This window comes from Alligator sinensis, unplaced genomic scaffold (assembly GCF_000455745.1).
Source record: "Alligator sinensis unplaced genomic scaffold, ASM45574v1 scaffold441_1, whole genome shotgun sequence".
Classification (NCBI taxonomy): domain Eukaryota; kingdom Metazoa; phylum Chordata; order Crocodylia; family Alligatoridae; genus Alligator; species Alligator sinensis.
Window position 1 is genome coordinate 590,745 of NW_005842313.1, and position 19,583 is coordinate 610,327.

The 19,583-nt window shown below is 43.7% G+C and overlaps 1 protein-coding gene across 2 annotated transcripts in view; it reads right to left on the minus strand.

Moving 5' to 3' along the window:
• Positions 1–19,583, minus strand: part of TSPAN18 (tetraspanin 18) — a 210,367-nt gene that overhangs the window by 121,018 nt on the left and 69,766 nt on the right. The gene's annotated exons all lie outside the window — the stretch shown is intronic.

The window sequence follows — 19,583 nt, forward strand, 5'->3', positions numbered from 1 at the left end:
ATGCTCCTGCTAGTGGTGGGGGGGCAGACTAGATGATCTGTTCAGGTCCCTTCTGACCCCAAACTACTATGAAACTATGAAGCCCCTCCAAAATATCTCAAGTTAGGCACCCAAAACTTGAGGAACCCAAAATTATTAAACATTTTGGAAAATGTGCGTGCTTTATCTTCCTAATCTACTTCACATTTTTAAATACTCTCCACAACAAAACAAGTACAGTATTGCATTACCTAGATTACAAAATTTAAGCTTGGGTTCTTCCCTTTCTCCACGCTTGTAGTACTTGTCCCTGATGCCTGAACTATACACACTGGTTTATTATTATAGGGCCACTCCTCGGAAGTGAAACTGTATACCTTATTTTGTTAATACAGAGCTTCCTGAAAGAATGAGAAATGGAAAAATGCCTGCAAGAATTTTGCAAACCTGACTGGAGAAGGGCGTGAACCAAAATGAGCCTTAAAACTAACCACTAAAAGGAGCTTTTAAGAGAACGTTTCTCTTGACTAAGCCATTCCACAAGGGTATATAGCAGACTGAATGCAGCTATTAAGGCAGGGTTTGAATTCGACAAGCCACAAGAGGAAAGAGCTATCAATTGCATGAGGAACTCACTATTGAGTTATTTCTTTTGGACACATACAGAAACCAGGCTCCCAACAATACCAGAAAAATCATGGTTCAACCACTAAGAGAATTACTTGCTTTAAAGAGCATCCATTCTCGATGGAACTGGGTCTTTGAAAGGTCTTTAGAACGTGGCTCCCAGCTGCAATAAGTTCAGCAGAGTTCTTCCAGAGGAGAAACCTTTCTCCCTTTTGGCTCACCTGGTAAAAATTGCTGCCTACAGCCCATGCTTAGTTAAGTCAGCTCAAATGTCTGGCTACCAGTAGGCAAAATACAAGCCTGTGGACAGCTAAAGTAAGGATCATAACGGAATATTTTTTTTACCATCTTTGAAGCATTTTCTGGCATTTGAGAAAGCAGCCTAGGAACCAGGAGAAGGGATATGACTTCACAAGGCTTGTGGAAAACTCATTCTTTTGCATTTACGCAGTCAGCTCATACTGTAGACCCAAATCCAGCAATAAATGGTTTAAGTCATTGCAAATTTGAATGCACAAGCTACTTGGATAAAAGAACTTACGCAGCTTATGTGCATCTAACTACAGAATCAGACAACTTCTATCAGTTGGCATCAGCAACTCTAAGTTCCATGAAAAGATGGAAATGGCCTGGGCATGGCCTACTATTAAGTATGCCCTACCATGTACTCGCCAGAATTTGAGGGATAGGGCATATACATGAAATTCAGTTTTGTCTCAGAGATACCAAAACAGGAGTTAGGCAGAGTTTAGACATAGATTCCAAAGAAAGATTCAATTTCTTCCACGAGCCAGGAAACCTATAGGTACCTAAATTCATGTATCATTCCATTTTGGACTGCAAAATACCTTAGATGCCTATAGTTAGGCTTCTGAGCACGGTCAGATGCAATCCAATTTGATCACTTAGGCAGCCAACCACAACCTAAAGCTGGTAAAATCCAGTTTGGTACTGGAGAATACCACATAACTCTCCAAAGAGATGTGATTGGCAAGATGAGCACAAAGCAAGCCCAACTTGTGTTAACTGCATTGAATTCAGCCAGTGATGGGGTGGTGGTGATCCCTGCTGCCCAAGTTATCTGCTTTTTTAACCAAAGGCTACTATAAAAGGGACACAGAACCAGAAGCAGGGATCAAAACCCAGATCTCCCCACACCTTGGGGAATGCTGTAATCACTGGATTTTACAGTCAGATTTTGTCATACTTGCTCTCCTTCTTCTCTTGCATTCCTCATTCAGCTTCAACAGGAGGGTTAGAGGATGTTTTCACCCAATTTATTCCATAGTGTGATGGTTATAGCTTTCTCTTGGGAAGTGGAAGCTGTGAATTTAAATTCCCTCAAGCTAAGGAGGGTCTAGAACCAGGACTCCTACTTCCTTAGCGAGTGCTCTAACTAGTAGGTTCTTGAGCAAAACATGGGTCCCCTTGCCCCTGCTGCACGCCAGTAAGCAAAGCACTTACCCTCATAAACTGTGATAAATTATTTTGGATCAAAGGACTGCTAACAAACAAGATGCCTAAAGTGCAGTCTGAGTCAGCCACTTCATCTCCTGAGTTTGGCAAGAGCTCATATGCACCCTGATGCTTATCTACACATGTTATTAGCAGGAAGCAATAAACTCAGGGGCATATCATGCCAAAGTTTATTGCTCCTGGGCACCACATCTACACATGCACCCAGGACTGCAGCACACCGAGCTAGGTAGGAACAGGCCTGGATGGCGGGGAGGGCGGTCAGCCTGCGAGCCTGGGACTGCTTTGATCCAGCTCAACACACTCTGGAGAGGCTGGCAGGGAACAAGGGTGCTTCAGTGTGGGGCTAGCCACCAGGCAGCCCCTGCACTGAAGCACCCTTCGGTCCCAGCCAGCCCCATCAGTGTCTACACGTGCATTGCTGTGCACTAAAGAACATTGCCATAGGATAATACTTGTATTTACAAGTACTAACATATGGCAGAGTTCATTAGTTTACTGTGCCCTAATAGGGGCGCACATGTAGAGACTGAGACTTTACTGTGGAGCTAATTAGTCAGCTCTGCAGTAAACGTCCCATGTAGTTGTGCCAACTCTTTCCAACTTTAGGTATCCCAGGCCTCTGGAGGTTCCTACCTCCTGCATAGTCTCTGTAGAGAGTGCCTAGCCTGGTCAAATTGGGTCAAGCTTCAGAGGCACCTAAATCTCTTCACTGACTGTAAGATGTTCTATACAATGGATGTGCAGTTTTGCAATACACTCCCTGACCTTTCTGGCCTCCAAGTAAAAGGAAATTACCTTTTGAGGAAGAAGACATAAACTAATGATTAGGTTGGTGTACTGTTGTTCCACCTTTTCCAGCTGACTATTCTCCAGTTCTGGTGAGGCTGCTTCAATTAATTGTTTTATTGTTATTCTTTGTTAACATCATAGGATCAAAATTTGATATCACACATTTTGTGTATTTAAAAACATGTATTGTGATGAATCATGTAAAAGCAATTAGTATATCAGCAGGAGTAACGTCAACTCTATGGTCTTAGCCTTGATCTTAGGTTACAGGAGATGAGCTAGATTTGAAAAATGGAAGCATTTAATGTATTTTGCGCAGGAGACAATCATGTATGAATTTATTAGCAAAAACAGGCATACATCTTGTTCACATAATCAAGACATTCACAGGCATGTCAATCTAAGACAGGGCTTTAATGATCAATGGTAAAGAGATGACCAAACACAGTAAATCTCTTAAAAAGCAAAAAACCTTGACTATTTGCTCAAATGTTAAGTTCAAATTCACTTCAAATTTGTTTTTGTCCATTGTGTGTTCACTTCCTATATTCTAGCAACAGGTTACCAATGGGATCTGAAACAATTATTTTTAAAGAAAAATGGGAAGCTATCCACAGAACGTAAATTTGAACTTAAATGCAAATATTCATGTTGAAAATGGGAACCCAAGAATTAAGCTTATCTAATCAAGAATCAGAAATAGTATCAGGTGACCTACATGTCAAAATGAAATCTGAATGATGCAGAAGGACTTTCACATATCAGCTACTGAATATCAACAATGAGCAGGCTATAAACAACAAGCCAAAATTAACCATAGAAGTTACTCTGTGAATAATTTCAGCTAATACAGCTGAGAAATAAATGCATAAACTATTCATAGACAATTTGACAACAGACAAAAAAATAAGGAAAAATACATTAAATGCATTTTTGCTGAAAAATATTCATCAAGTATTACTAAAAACATGTATAATTCTTCAAGCTGAGACAGAAGTAATCAAATGAGGGTTTAGGAAGGTGTTTTTTCCCCTTGCACAAATATTCAACACACAGGTGTATTATTGTGACACTTTTATTGTATTTGCCTCTCTGAAATAACAGATGGAAGTGAATGATTGAGTGAATGATGGATTTGATGGAGAAGTCATCTGATCCTTTCTGGCAAAGTATTGGCAGCCACTGACATTAAACAAAACAAAAAATGTACCCACAAGCTTTAATGTAACAATGCTACTCGTCAGCTTCCTATATATGCAGGAGAAAGTGCCAAGGACTACTTTCACGCTTCTCATGCATGGAAGAACAAGAAAACCCTTAAATTTAATGCAACAATCTTTTTTTTTTTTTTTTTTGGCTTTGAATGTCAAAGGAACTCTGATTCGGGGTTTCTAATCAGCTAATTTGTCCAAGCTAAGGGAAAACCCCCACAAAGGCCAGATTTTTTCACATCACAAGACTAGTCCCACTAAAGTCAGTGGGATCATTTGTAAGGTTTACAGGCTTGGGCCCAAATTTGGACATAGTTCTTTGGGGAGAGGCCAGTGACTAAATAACTTACATTTGCATTTTCCTGCATTGAGAGGTAAAGTAGCTTATTTGCTCTTCCTACCAAGACACAGGATGAAGAGAGAGAAAATATTTCAGGACCATGTTATATGGTATGTTTAGGTGGCTTCTGGAGCTCTTAACCCCTGAATTGGCTGCACGTTAACACCTTTAAGTGGCTTAAAGCACTCGTTATTCATCTTAACGTTTTGCCAGTCCAGGGCAGGATTCTCTCTCATCTGCCTAATTTTTGTCCTGTACCATTAAGGTGTGGCCACTCTCCACAGCTGTTCCACCCAAGTTGAAGTCCTCCAGCATCCCAGGATGCAGTGGCCCTTCCTGAGTCAGGGTGAACATGGATGCCAGGGCACAGCAGGGCCGGGCACGGTGCCTCGTCCCCCAGGAACGTTGGGCAGAGCAAGCACTACAGTTCCAGAGGACCCAGTGGCCACAGCATCTCCTGCTGCCACCCAGACCAGCTTGCTGCTCCCACCAGCAGTAGCACTGGGGGGGCCAGGGGGAGGGTGTTGCACATGTTCTGGAGGAAAAAAGGATTGGGCCCTTTGGAACTCAGGCGGCACGCAGCACTTCATTCCCCCCCCACCCCCATGTTGCCATCAACCAGGCTGCTGGCTGGCCGGGCACCACCTGAGCTCTGAGGGACCCAGCCCTTTTCAGTGCTCAGGCAGCGCCCAGCAGGCCAAAGAGAGGTGGCACAGGGAGCGGTCTCAAAGAATAAAATCATCCATCCCTTCAGAGCTCAAGCAACAAGCTGGTCTGGGTGGTTTTGAGGCACTGTGGTCTCTGGCTGCTCTCGGGCTGTGGCACTTGCTCTGCCCTGTGGGAGCTGCGGCCCAGTCCTGCTCCTGCTTACCAAGTGGCAAGTCACAGCTGTGCAGGTGAAGGACAGCCAGAACCAGTTTTCCACCTTAAGGTGTGACAGCTTCACTAAGATGAACAACACTAAGCCGATTAACATTTGTTCAGCTTATACCATAAGGTGTAACAAGGCCCTTAGAAAGCAAAATCCAAAGCAAGGATCGTCAGGAACATGCTATCTAAATCAATCTACAGCAAAAGCTCTGTTATCCAGCACCCATGAGGAATGGGGGGGTGCCGGATAGCCAAATATGCCAGTTACCTGAGAGACATCTTTCCCTGGTCGGGCCGCTGTCCCTCCTGCCGTGTCTGGTGCACTAAGCTTTCACTCCCTGGCATCAGTGCGCCAGGGGACAGGGAGGGGGGCCCCGCACAGGCATTGGTGGGACTCAGCAAAACCGGAAGAGGGACTTCCAGTTTCACTTTTGCCACGTTGATTGGCATGCCAGTTTATTAACCGGCACGCTCTATTAAGTGCTGGATAACACAGCTTTCACTGTATGACATCAATTGAACCTGTATTTGATGCTTTCTTGGATTTGTGTTTCATCAGGAAAGCTATAGTTCATGTGACTCAAGAACTGCCAGCCCCGTGCTATGGTGATAAGATTTGATAAGATATGGTGATACAATTTCCTCAGGGAGAACCAGAACTTGTACAACATTTTCAGAAGGGTCCTGGGCTGGAGAACAAGTCCTCAAAAACCAAAGCATCGGGCTTCCCTAGAGCTGCTGCTGCACTATGTATATGGCAAGGGCTGAGTGGCTATGCAAGGTTTGAAAATAATTGAATGGTTCTGCCTTTATCATAGAATCTGGGCTTTGTTCTCTTTGTGAATTACTTTGTTTCCAATAAGGCTGAAGAGTGGTAGGTGATTTGCATACTTTGTTTTCAGTCTTAAAGCTTTATATTCCCCAGTCTCACTGAAATGACATCCCCATGCTGAGGGGTTGATGAGCAGCAGTCTAATTGGCTGAACAATCAACCTTGCTTTCGTTTACATGGATAGGAGCCGAAGGAAAAATGCAGTACTTCCATTTCCTACTTTTGAACTTAGGCTGGTTGGAGCAGTTTGTAGAGTCGCACGTCTTCCCACACATGGGCGAACAGCAGTTGGAAGATGCATCTAAAAGGCTCTCACTCTGTTTCTGTTTCACCTCAGCAGCGTGATGTCTCATCTGTATAATCTGCCATACATTACACTTCCAGGGAATATTAATTACTGTGAGCCTTACGTGTTCCATCTGTATACTGTAACAGCTCTTTTCAAATTAGAGTCACATAATAGCCATGCCTGCACTAGACTTGGCACACGGCTAGTTTAGAAACTTGCTCTTAGATCTAACTCCATAAGTAGAGGCGCTGGCCAGGAAACCTTAGCACTTAGTTTCTCCTTATTAACTCCTTCTTGTTTTAGTCATCCTTGGTACCCTACCCAACCTGCATAAGATTCATTCAGTGGTAAGTACGATAAAAGGGGTAGATTAGGCCTCACTCTGAGACATCAGCATAGTATAATGAAGCATGCAAACAAGACTAATGCCTTTGGAATTGAGAGAGAGGGGGAAGGTAATTGAAAAAGACAGGAAAGTGGCCACGAATATATTGTAGGGAGAATGAAGAACCCAATGGTTTTGCTAGTTAAGATTAATCATGTAACACTGCACACTCAGTCACACTCTGGTGATACGCTTTTCTGGGACGTGCTCTCCGCCTGCTTGGGTCACCAATCAAAGGAGACCTTCAGACACTGAACACCTCCTTCAGGGTTTTATTTAAACAAACAGCACATTTTTCAGGAAAAAAGGGAGCATATCGAGGTGACATCCAGATGATTTGCTTAGGTTTCAGGACACGTTTAAAAGACCCAACAAGACAGAGCCATGTTCTCACTAACACTTACCTTTCCAATCAGGCTCTTTGCTTTTTTCCCCCACCAGCCAGACTTGGCACATTCCCTAACATTAACTCCTTTATAGCTTTATTCTGTACCTCTCCTCAAAGTGAATTTATACCCTGACTTCCTACATCCTCCAGTTGCACAGTAGATAAAACACTCTAAAGAGCTGCTGGACCGACCGCCTGCCAGAATGGTCTCAGCACTGCCCCGTCATATTCCTTGGCACTTCAGAGATAAAATATTTTTTTAGGGAAACTGAAACTACCAGAAAAACAATGGCCCTATCTTACAAAGAACAAATTAATGTCTAAATACCTTGTAGCAGTGCTGTAGCATCCATGACATTTGTTTAGTAATACATTTTATTGGACCAAATGTACAATTGAGGAAGATATGTTAGACTAGCTTTTGCACACAAAATGTCCTTCCTCATGTCTGAACTGAAAACACTACCTTTAGCTGCATTTCAGTACAGTTCACCCCTCCCCCCCATCAAATAGACCTCATTTAGCAAGTCTTTGAAGTTACTGATTTATGTTTCCCCATATCCTGAGATATCCTAGTACACAGTGGATTAGCAGTAAACCAACACACCTTTCTCCCAAAGCATTTTGATCCCAAAGCATTTTATTTTAGAAAGACTAAGAATTACATTTATTACCAGTTTCAGGATTGACCCTGAATGCACATACTTATAAAAGTAGCCTTTTCTCACCTACGTAGTCCTGTTGGAGAAAACTGAACTACTGCCATTAGCCAGGACTGTTTTATAAGCAAGAGTATTCAAGTTCAGATCCTTACTGTGAAAAAACCATACAAAACATATTTACTGCATGCACAGGGGAGAAAGTGGCAGCTGCTTAACATCCAGCAGCAATGCCGTATAACAGTTTAAGTAAAAAAAATAAAAAAAAAATCCAATAACTGAGCCCCCAGGAGGAAATTAAGTAAACTGAATGCAATTACCTCCTACATCAGGGGTCGGCAATGTTTTTGGGCAGAGTGCCAAAAACACCCACAAACTCAACTTGTAAGATATTGGTGTGCTAGGGGTGTATGGCGGGGAAGCTGCAAGGGGTCTGATCTTTGTTGTGGCAGCACAGCCCGGCCCCTTCCCCACCGCCCATCCCGAGGTTCACGTGCACCCGCTGCCAGCAACAAGCCAGACTGGGGCTCCACAGATTCCAATGCAGCTGCTTGCAGCCTCCCGGCTGCCTGCAACAGCCAGCCCAGGCTCTGGGCCACCTCCCGCTGCCTGCCACGGAGCCCAGGCTGCTTACAATGGGCAGCAGGTAAGCTGCAAACAGCTGCACCGGGGTCCATGGAGCCCCAACCCGACTCATTGCCAGCAGTGTGTGCATATGCGCCTCGAGGTGGATGATGGGAAAGGGTCTGAGGCTGCATTGCCACATCAAGGTTTAGGCATTTTACAGCTTCCCCACCATCTGCCCCAAGGCACACATGACAAGCAAAATGCCTTCATGTCCCATGCTCTGATACGCATGCTGGGGGTTGACTACCCCTGTCCCACACCATGCCTAATACCCTCATGGTTGCAAACGCATCACAGCACCTCTAGTATCCACAAGTAGTTAGGATTTCTGCTTTATACCTCCTCCAAGAGATGCACCTCCAGAACCAAACAAGAGCATTGGTTTAGTACCGAACTTTGGCCCTCCGTAGATGTCTGCCCTCCCACAATGGCCCAGGCTCAACTTTGCTTAAGTTTTTCAGATCTGTCTGTCTGAGTACCACCAAAGTCCTGGGGCTGGCCAAAAGACAAATTTCCTTCTCTGCTGAGAACTTCTGACCCTGACCCACCTTTCTATTGCTCTTCATAGATTTCATAGACATTAGGGCTGGAAGGGACCTCAGAAGATCATTGAGTCCAGCCCCCTGCCTGAAGGGCAGGAAGTCAGCTGGGGTCATAGGTCTTGGTACATCATGTAGAAGTCATAAATTATTAATACTGCAATCTTTAAGGCTAGGAACAGAAATTACACATAAACCGGTAAAAGTGCTTGGAAACTGGTTCAAATCTGTAACACAACAGAAGTTCAGCGCACTGAACCACTTCAAACCACTTGCAGAATGGCCAAAACTTGTTTAAAATAAACCTGGACGGATGAAATATCAGACTGAACTAATTTAGGTTAAATCAGTTTAGTGAACTTGTGTCCCAGATCCCCTCCAGATTCAAGTCAACTCACAGTCCCCCAGCATCCCAGGATGCTTTGCACCTCCCTTGCAACCCCCACCCTTCACCCCTTGCAGGGTGGGTGGGTTAGACTTGACCCAAGCTGTCTGCTCTGGCCTAGCAGGGAAGCATGCTCTAGCGCCCCTCGGCTTCTGGCCTGAATCACTGCAAGCATGTGGTTGCATTTCCAGAATCAAAAGTGAATGTCTGTTCAGTTGCTTATCAGTTCAATCTACTAGACTAACTTGCAAAGACAGAATCAATTCAGCCTCCAGTTTTTTTACTGTCTGTATTTAGCCTAACAAACCTGGACAGTATGAAATAAATTGGGATTTAGTCCTGACCATCCCCCTTTTCCTGGCAACCCTTTGCTCTAACAATTATCAAAGAAACCATCCTTGTGATCTCTCAGTGTGAATGAGCAGCCAGCAAGCATGGAACAGAAAGTTTGGGGGCTTACTAGTGGGAAAAGAAAAATAAGAAAGTAGTTGGTGTGCAGTGTTTGGCTGCAATGCCTGTTTGTTTAATGAGTCTACTACTAGCTCTGATCAGGTTTCTACATAGTCTTAAAAGCTTTTAAAAACTTCAAATAGGAATGTTTACTGTTTGTAAACAAGCAAAAATCAGTGATCTAGTTAAAAAATACATCTGAGAAATACACAACAGGTTTAAACACCAACAGCTTTCTTCCTCCTGATTAATTTACAGTGTGAATTTGAAGATGCTGATAATTTATTTCATGCCCCTCTGTCTCTCTTCATTCACCAACTCCCCATTGGTCTCTTTAAGACAGAAAAATGAATAATAAAAATGCATGCATTCCTTTCATTAATGACTTTGAGCTCTCATTTCCTGCTCAGTATTTAAAACATCAAAAACAAGCCAACTAAGCCCCATCCTGCAGGGTGACCAGTGCTTCTGTACAACCGAGCAAAGCTCTGCAGAGGCACCTAATGAATTTATTATTATTTATGATGTCGCGGTTACAACCATAAATTCTTTTCAAAATGTGATAATCCCCTCCACATGATATTTAACTCCCCAGTAGGTTCTTTTGCAGACTGGTTAATAACCTTTTTTATTATGCAGACAGAGAATGATTAGCAGGAATTCCATTTAATCCCAGTTAGTTAGATTCTAGCTCTTCTGGTTTAGCCATTCATTCTCTCATGGATCCCAAATAATGGCTGGGATAAACTCAATTTGACATCACTGCTAATATAAGATGAGTTAAAGGTCTTTTTACATATTGGGTTCTCCCATCCTCACTTCACAATTGCAGAGAACTGGCCTTTCTGGTATTATACACTAGTGGTAAGAAAAAAAGCAACATACTAGCATGCTTTTTTTCCTTTTAGGAAATTCTGCTTCAGCATATTTTTAAGAATCTAATTTTTATCCAGATTTTCCAGATGGGATTATAGAACAAAAACCAAGTGACTTGCTCTTAATTTATGTAGTATTTCATGGGCCTAACCTGCAGTAAAAACCCGAATTCTTCTGCACTCTTAGCCTTTGCTCTCATCACTAAGTATGAGAGCACAGCCTAAACAAGACTCCACATCCATAGTAGAAAGCTGTTCACAGAGGTGTCAATTTTCTGTTGTTTTCCTGCCCAATATGGTAAACATAAGAACACCTGGTTCTGCACAATCCCTGAATCCTCAGGGCAGCAATTTCCCATAATAAATCATAAAGGAAACTCTATCATCAACAACAGAATGAGCAAAAAAAAAAATTCTCAGCAGAGCTGACTGACTTATGCTGGACATCCAGGGAAATGCTGCCTTCATCTACTTCTTACATGACTTATTCTTGTTGAAGTTATCCACAGAGAAGTTTTTGTGCCTGGAACTTGTATTTCCAGGTGCAGGCAGTAAAGAGGGGGCTAATTCAACATAGCGAAGAAACAATGAAATGGATGAAGGGGAAAAAAGGAAAGACCCTGAAATTCTAGAATGAGAAGAGGATTCCACAAATAGCAGCCACAAACCTGCTCTGAATTACAAACATGTGTGCAAAAGAAAAGCATGCAGCCAGAAACCACCTGCCACTTCATGAATAGCTACAGCTTTCCCCTGTTCCCTACAATGGAAACAGCCCTCAGACACTTTTTGGATTCTATAATGTGTTTCTAAAATGAGACACAGGTGATAATAAAAACATAAAACACTCTGACCTGTTTAAATATCTGAAGGCAGATTTCCACCTCTCAGGACTGACACTTGCAGCCAAATTTGAGCAGGGAGCTAAGCTGTTTAGAGCAGGAAGGGTCAGAGAGTTAGTTCTACTATTCCCATCATCATTTTCAGTGCAGAAGGGGAAACTGAGGAGTTCTTTGCAATTCCCTCCTCCTTTCTATATATTTCCACAGATGCCATTTATCAAAGGGATTAACATTGCAAGGACTGCTGCATCAGATACACAGGAACCATCCCACAGCCAGACAATTTAAGGTCAGAAATGAGGCAAAAGCCAACTGCGCATTTCCGCTGCTACACTGTACCGCTTCAGGTGAGTAGTGGGAAAAGCCTTTAGCTGGTGTGAAAACCAGATAATTGTACACTAAAATGAACACATCTGTATTTGTGCAAGCCAGACAGATAGTTAAACTTGAGTTCATTTGTGCCTCATGTTACATGCTGGAATAAATGCCCGGTAATGATGATTTCTGTTTACAGAAGAATACACAGAGAATTACTGCAAGAATGTTTTTTCTGCTGAGTCCCAATGAGAAAAGAAGATAGCAGTGGAGGCAGATTACAGGCAGGGTAATAGGAACTGGCCATTAGGTGTTTTCACAAATATTTCCCCAAAGATCTAGCTTGCCCCGGTGTCAAACCTGCACATTTGTCACCCAAGGGTCAGGCAAACAATCACCTTTTGTCTGCATGACCATCAGACTACTGAGGCTGACTGTCCAAGTCAACTCTAGTATTGACCAAATAGGCACATCTGCTGCTGCTACATCTGTGCACAAGACTGTTCCCTGATCCTCCTGACACCTTTCAGGAGCCACTGGAGTCTCCTACAGTAAGCTTAGCCTCATCTCATTGGCAAAGCTGCCCAACACATTTCTATATTTGCACATGAATATCTTGTACATGTAGGACTTTACATAAGACATCAGTGCCGCTTCTATATCTACATCATTGGGACATTGAGCAAGACACCATCTTTACACCATGCTGGACTGAGCTATGACACATTGCCACAGAATCTTATCATTCCCCACCCCCTCCTGCAAACACTACAGGCTGAAAAAAATGCCATGCACAGGGGCTAGAGACAGACATTCAAAAGCCTGAATTTCTCCAGGTTAGTCTAAACTGCCTTGGTTTGCAAGTGTACAGACACTCCCCCTGGACTGAGGAAATATAGGCACATGTGTACAGTGGCTCAGGCTAGAAGCTGGGGGGCACTAGAGCAGCCCTCTCTTGCCTTCCACAGTGCTGAGCCAAGGGGGCAGTGGCCAGCCGCAGCAGAATGCTCTGATTAGGTAGGGGTGTAAACCCCCATCCTCTCTATACCATCCCAGGTTTTTTCCCCACTCGCTGCACAAGGGGCAGGAGTGTTGTCAGAATCCAGCCCCAGGCTAGCACTCTGAGGCAAAGGGGTGAGTGTGCAGTGCATGCCTCTGTTGATGATACTGAACCTTTCAATCTCCCTCTCCCTGCTTCTTCATACTGTCTGCAAACCTGATAGATGCGGGAGCCAGCAGGGAGCTGAAACACAGCATTTATCAGACCATTGACAAAACAAAAGCCTGTCTCATTAGTTCAAGCTCTTCTTAAACAGCTTTTTCCCAGGAAGGAATGGAGGAACATTACCAGCTGACCTGTTGATTAGCTCCAAAAAGTCCTAAGCAGACACTATTCTGTCTGCCTGTCCCAGTGAAATTGGAGATGCACACACATAGACACCTCTCAGCGTTAGCTAGCATACCACATGCCTAGGGTCCATGGGGCTGGGGTTCGCGCTGTGAGAAATGGGACGGGGGGGGGGGATCCTTGCTTGAGCAGCGAGGGGCAGGGGGAAGCCAGGCAGACACTGCTGTGCCTGCAATCTCTGCCGGCCAGGGACCAGAGGGGTGGGGTCTGCCTTGTTGTCTGAAGCAGACAGCACAGCCCACCACAGGGCTGCAAAGCATCTGGGATGCTGGGGGACTCTGGTTTAACTTAAGCCAGAAAGGGGTCTGGGACAGACATTGCATAAACTAGTTTGATCCAAATCCATTAAGTCTGATAACTATATTCAACCAGATTCCTCTTAAACCAGTTTCAGCCATTTTGAAACTGGTTTATGTGCACTGAACTTATGTTCTGTCACAGGTTTAAACCAGTTTCTGATCACTTAAACCTGTTTATGTGTAACATTTGTCCCTAGGTAGAGCAGTGCCTAGTCACACTGTGAAAGCATGCCGGGGACCTAAGGGCCTGAGAGAAGCACTGAGCGTGTGCCAAAGTGCAGCTACATGCCATTTTTTGGCATTTGGCACATGCAGAGAGTGTACACAAACAAGTAGGCAGCATGTACTTTCCTGACAGCATTCCATAGCACTCCCTGGCTTCAGGTAGACATGGTTTGAAATTGCGCCATGTTTGCCTGTTTGTTTGGGACCTCAGCCTTCCCTCCCTCAGCACATTATGTCCATCTCCATTGTGCCTGCAGAATGTTCAGTGCCACAGCTTCTAATTTCCCTCTGCTGACTTCACTAGAACAAGGCACTTAACTAAGTGCACTCACATAAGGGTTATGAGAACACATCTTGCAATATTGGTTGTGTCAGCCACAGCCTGCTGCTCCCCAGTCAAATGCAATGTTGATAGTGCTGTCAGGATATAGAAAGGAGGAAAAGCAGCTGCGTAACCTGCAGTCTGAGTCCCCTAGGAGAAGTCTGGGCAGAATCCCAGTTTGGAGTTTCTGTGTAGCTCATAGTAGCTGGCAAAAACCTCACCATTCAAGCCACTACTCTGCTGCCAGTGAACTCTATTGGTCACTTCCCAGGATGGAGAGGAGCAATGACTTCCCTGCTCCTTTTCAGAGACAGAACCATGGAGAAACTAGGACACGGCAGCCAAATACCACCTCTGCCACATGGCTCAGGGGCCAGTAACAATGAGAATCCTTGCACTGCCTCTACTATGTGCATTGGAGCTAGACTGTTCTCAGTGGTGGCAGACGACACAACAAGGAACAACGGTCTCAAGGACCAGCAAGGGAAGATTAGGTTACATATTAGAAAGAATTTTCTTCTAGTAATACACTGGAACAGGTTACCTAGAGAGACGGTGGAATCTCCATCCTTGGAGGTTTTTAAGACCCAGCTATACAAAGATTTGGCTGGGATGATCTAGTTGGGGATGGTCATGCCTTGAACAGATTAGATGACCTCCTGAGGTCCCTTCCAATCCTAGCTTTCTATGATTCTCTGATTCTTATAGAGACACTCTCAGCCCAACATTAACATGTCTGAGCTATCCATATTTCACAGCAGACTACAGCACGTAGATATGACTGGACAGGGCACCATGTGTCAGGGTCCAGCACAGTCATATTTAAGGCTCTGATTCCACAGATCACTTGTATGTTGGCTTAATTTTGACCACATCAGTCCCACCAACTTGAACAGGAATACACAACTGCTTAAACCTAAGCACATGCTTAAATGTTTGCTGAAGAGTCAGCCAACTTAGAGTTCTAGTCACCAAATATATCTGGTGTGGGGGGTTGGGAGCAAGTAGCCTGAGGAACATGTCAGATGCAAATAAATGTACCTCATTTTAATATTAAAAATACAAATGCACCACTATCTGGAGGCACTGAAGCTCAAAAAAACCATGGTCATTGATGCGAGCTAGGGCAGAAGTATCCTATACAGGGAAAAAATATTCTCAAGCAGTCCCAGCAACAGGAGAATGCATAGAGGAAAACATTTTATTCTCCCCTTGTTATAGCAGCAGAGAAAACTAAAGCTCAGCTGAGCTGCACAGCATATTGAAAGTCAGGGAGGTAGAAAGGAAATTATGCATCAGAATTTAAATTATGTAAAAAGAATGTAAAATTATGCACATACATAGAAAAAAATCCAACTCCCCTGATTGGGGCTGACATTAGCTCCCCAGCATGTGTCTATATGCATGCATGTGAATTCCCTCCACTTCCTTTTCAGGATTTCACTGAAGTTCAGAATATAAACAAAATTGAAATGACTTTATTGGTAGAGAAAAAAACAACCCTAAAGTCGTTCCACAGGAAAAATAACTTATAGGCTGGTTAGCAGACAGAAGACAAGGAGTAGATGACTTGCCACTTCCCTTTCTAATATTTATGATGGCATTTGTTTTTGTAGAGTTACTCCTGAATTACAATGGTGTAAGAGGTGAATATAGCCCCTAAGTTCAATGCCAGCACAAATTCAGAAGAATTTTTATTGAAGTACAGCGCATCGTGTTATCTGGAATCAAATAGAAAGCCAACAATTTATAGGAAAGAGTCTCAAGTAAAACACTGCATGCCAGGGTATCCTGTTCGTATTCCTTTCACCCACCACATATTGCAAATGTCTAACTTGGTGTAAACTTTACCAGAGCTTTTTATTGTTTTCAAACAGAAACGCCCAGATACTGGCAGGAGATAAAATCGAATAACTGAGCAAACTGTCCTGAAAAGAAAACCCACTTTTTATCCTCATAAAACCTGGAGACCTTTAAATCTTCACCAGCAGCAGTAAGTGTCTTTCTGAAAAAGTTTATGACTCTGGGTTAGCAGTATAACAATAAGTAACAGGAGCCTCTGAGGCAGTCTCTCTTTCTGTTTGCTGAAGGAAAGATAGAGATTAGATTTGTCAAACAGGAGATAAGAATTTAACAGCTGGATAAAGTGAGACATGCCAAACAATTTAGATGTACCAGTGAACTGTTTGCTAAACTAACAAAGTATGATAAATGCTGACACTAACTCGATTAGTTACGATGATGTCAGGGGTTTGGAAAGCACTAACCACTACAGCATTGTCACCGATGACTGTTCTTAAACTATAGAAATTATTCCCCTGAGAAGACACTCAAACTGAGCTGGTCTCTAAACTCAAATCCATGAATTATGACCCTCATTGGGTGGGGGGAGTGGGAGGCATCAGTTTCACTAAATTCAAAGCCTTTGTCCCAGCCTTACATTTTTCAAAGTTCTGTGCAGGGGTCTTACCAGCGTGATAGTCACTGAAGTCTGTAAGGGCCAAGCAGCTGGCTTTACAGACCAATTCTGAACATGCACTTCTGCATTTTCAGGAAATGTATGTTCTTCAAAGCCTTTGGAAGCCTACAAGAGCTGCAAGAGTAAAGAAGACATCAACTTGGTAATGTCTATTCTTCAGTTTACTCATTTCTTCCCTGAGTAATGCCAAACAGAGCTGTCAAGAGAATACAAGTCACACACATGCACACACAGATGCCACAACTACATATTCTCCTACACCCATACACACAGGCACCCACAAACAGCCTAGGACCTTCCCACTTTTAATGGCTTCATATTTCTGCTTGCAAGGGTGAAATTCACCCCCTCTGCAGAGGGCAGCCTGAGGTCCATATACCGCTTAAGTCCCACTTAAGCCATATGGGCTTAATCCAAAGATCAAGGGTTTTGTGAAATGGAGGAGTCTCAGTTTTCATCAGATTCATAAAACCGTAGATTGGGAAAATATCCTAGTGTCTCAGCTGCATGATGCCATATGACATTTAATAATGGCAAAGACAACAAAGATAGGTTAGGCCAGACTGTTTCTCAGTCAACTTTGCTTTGATGTATGTGGGTTCAATAATAAACTCATTTGCCACTCTACTTCTCATCCTGCAGCCCCATCCAGAAGGAATATCAGCTCCTTTTTCCTATTATTTCTACTCTTCCAAAGCATCCTTCATTTATATCATAGATCATATCAGTCCAGCATCTTTCAACCTGTTTAACTTGTGGCTCAGGACCATAGCAACATGAAAAGATTTTTATATCACTTCAGCAGTAAAAATTCACACACACTCCTTTGTAAACAATTTTGGACAGGGAAATCTCTGGGGAAGTCACTTGGCAAAATCTTTTTGAAAATGATTCAAATTTTATGTTACTGGAACTTGTAGAATACAAATATATTTCCTGTCATTTTTCATTGAGTAAAAATTACAAAATGCCTCAGTTACTGCAAAAGTAGGAATTTGAATTTTTAAAGGTTGGGATGTTTTTTAACAGAAGAACTAAATGTATGAAAATGATTTTACTGCAAGCATTGCTAGCTCCAATGTTCTTTGAAAAAATGCTGGATGCTTACATATCAGCACAGATTTGCATACAAATACAATGCTTTTCCATGGCCTGTACTGAGCCAGCATGTGAATCCTGGAGCAAAAGTTATTTTTTGGTCTATCTTGGTTTCTTATGCGGAGCTGTCCTACTGTAGTACCTGAACATCCTTTAAATAATTTATCCATGCGATGCTTCATTGAGGTAAGGAAATACTGTATTTTACAGAGAGTCTCTAAGAGCCTCAGTTCCCCAAGGGAAGATTAAAAAAAACATACTTATGTGCCTGATGTGCAGTTTGCACAGATATTAAGGCTAGGGACAGAAGTTACACATAAACCGGTTTAAGTGATCAGAAACAGGTTTAAACCTGTAACAGAATAGGGCTAGGGACAGAGATTACACATAAACTGGTGTAAGTGATCAGAAATTGGTTTAAACCTGTAACAGAACAGATGTTCAGTGCACATAAACCAGTTTGAAACTGGTTGAAACTGGTTTGAGATAAACCTGGTTGAATGCAGATTCAGACTTAACTGATTTGGCTCAAACTGGTTTATGCAATGTCTGTCCCAGACCCGTTGCTAGTTTAAGTTAAATCAGAGTCCCCCAGCATCCTGCCATGCTCTCTGGGCTGGGCAGGGATCTCTGCTTCCCAGCAGGGCTGGCTACTCCCCTCTGCTCCCTGGCTGGAGCTTGGCACAGTCTTGCAGGCACAGCAGGATCTGTTGGGTTCCCTGTGCCCCACCTCTGCTGCCACCACTCACTGCTTAAGTGGAGATCCCTTCCTCCTCTCTGCCACAGCAGACCCCGTAACCAACATGTGGTATGCTAGCTAGTGCCGACAGAACAGTGACCGCTTAGGGCTTTTGGAGCTAATCAGCAGGTCAACCCGTAAACTGATTAAGAAGTTTGAAGTAATGTGGAGAAAGGCTATTGTTTTGCTAATCAGGTGGTAAAGACTGTTATCAGCCCCCCAGCTGGCTTGCTCGCCTGTCAGTCTGCTGCAGACGGTATGACAAAGCAGGGAGGGAGATTGAAAAGCTCCGTATCATCAACAGATGCATGCACCGCACGCACACCCTTGCCTCAGAATGCTAGTCTGGGGCTGAGGGCTGGCAACACTCCCGCCCCTTAAGCAGCCAGTGGGAAAACGCCTAGGACCCTGCAGGCAGACATCCCTAACGAGAGTGTCCTGATGGGGCCTGACCAGGCCTCCCTCAGCTCAGCTCCTTGCAGAAGAAAAGGGAGGGCTGCTCTAGCACCCCCTGGCTTGTAGCCTGAGCCACTGCAAGAATGTGCCTGAATTTCCTCAGTCCAGAGATAATCTGTCCAGTTTCAAACCAGTTCAACCTAGATAGGTTAGACTAATCTGCAAAAATGGAATCAATTCAGGCTCAGGCTTTTTGAGCATCTGTCCCTAGCCCAGAGGTTCAGTGCACTTAAACCACTTTCAAAGTGGCTGAAACTGGTTTAAGATAAGTCTGGATGGATGTAGTATCAGACTTGACTGATTAAGTTTAAATCGGTTTATTGAATTTCTGTCCCAGACACCCTCCACATTTCAGGTTAACTCACAGTTTTCCAGTATCCCAAGATGTTTTTTATCTCCTCCACAAGCCCCACCCCCTCCCCCCACAGGGTGGGCAGGCTAGCCTTGGCCCAAGCTGTCTGCTTCAAACAAGCAGCTTGGGCCAAGCTTCCCACCTTGGAAGAAAAACCCGCAGCATCCTTATAGGCTCGGCAGTGCTATGTTGGCTAGCACTATGCAATAAAGAGACTTGGGGGTCATCACTGACCACAAGATGAACATGAGCCTGCAGTGCGATGCTGCGGCTAGTAAAGCGACCAAAACGCTGGCTTGCATCCATAGATGCTTCTCAAGCAAA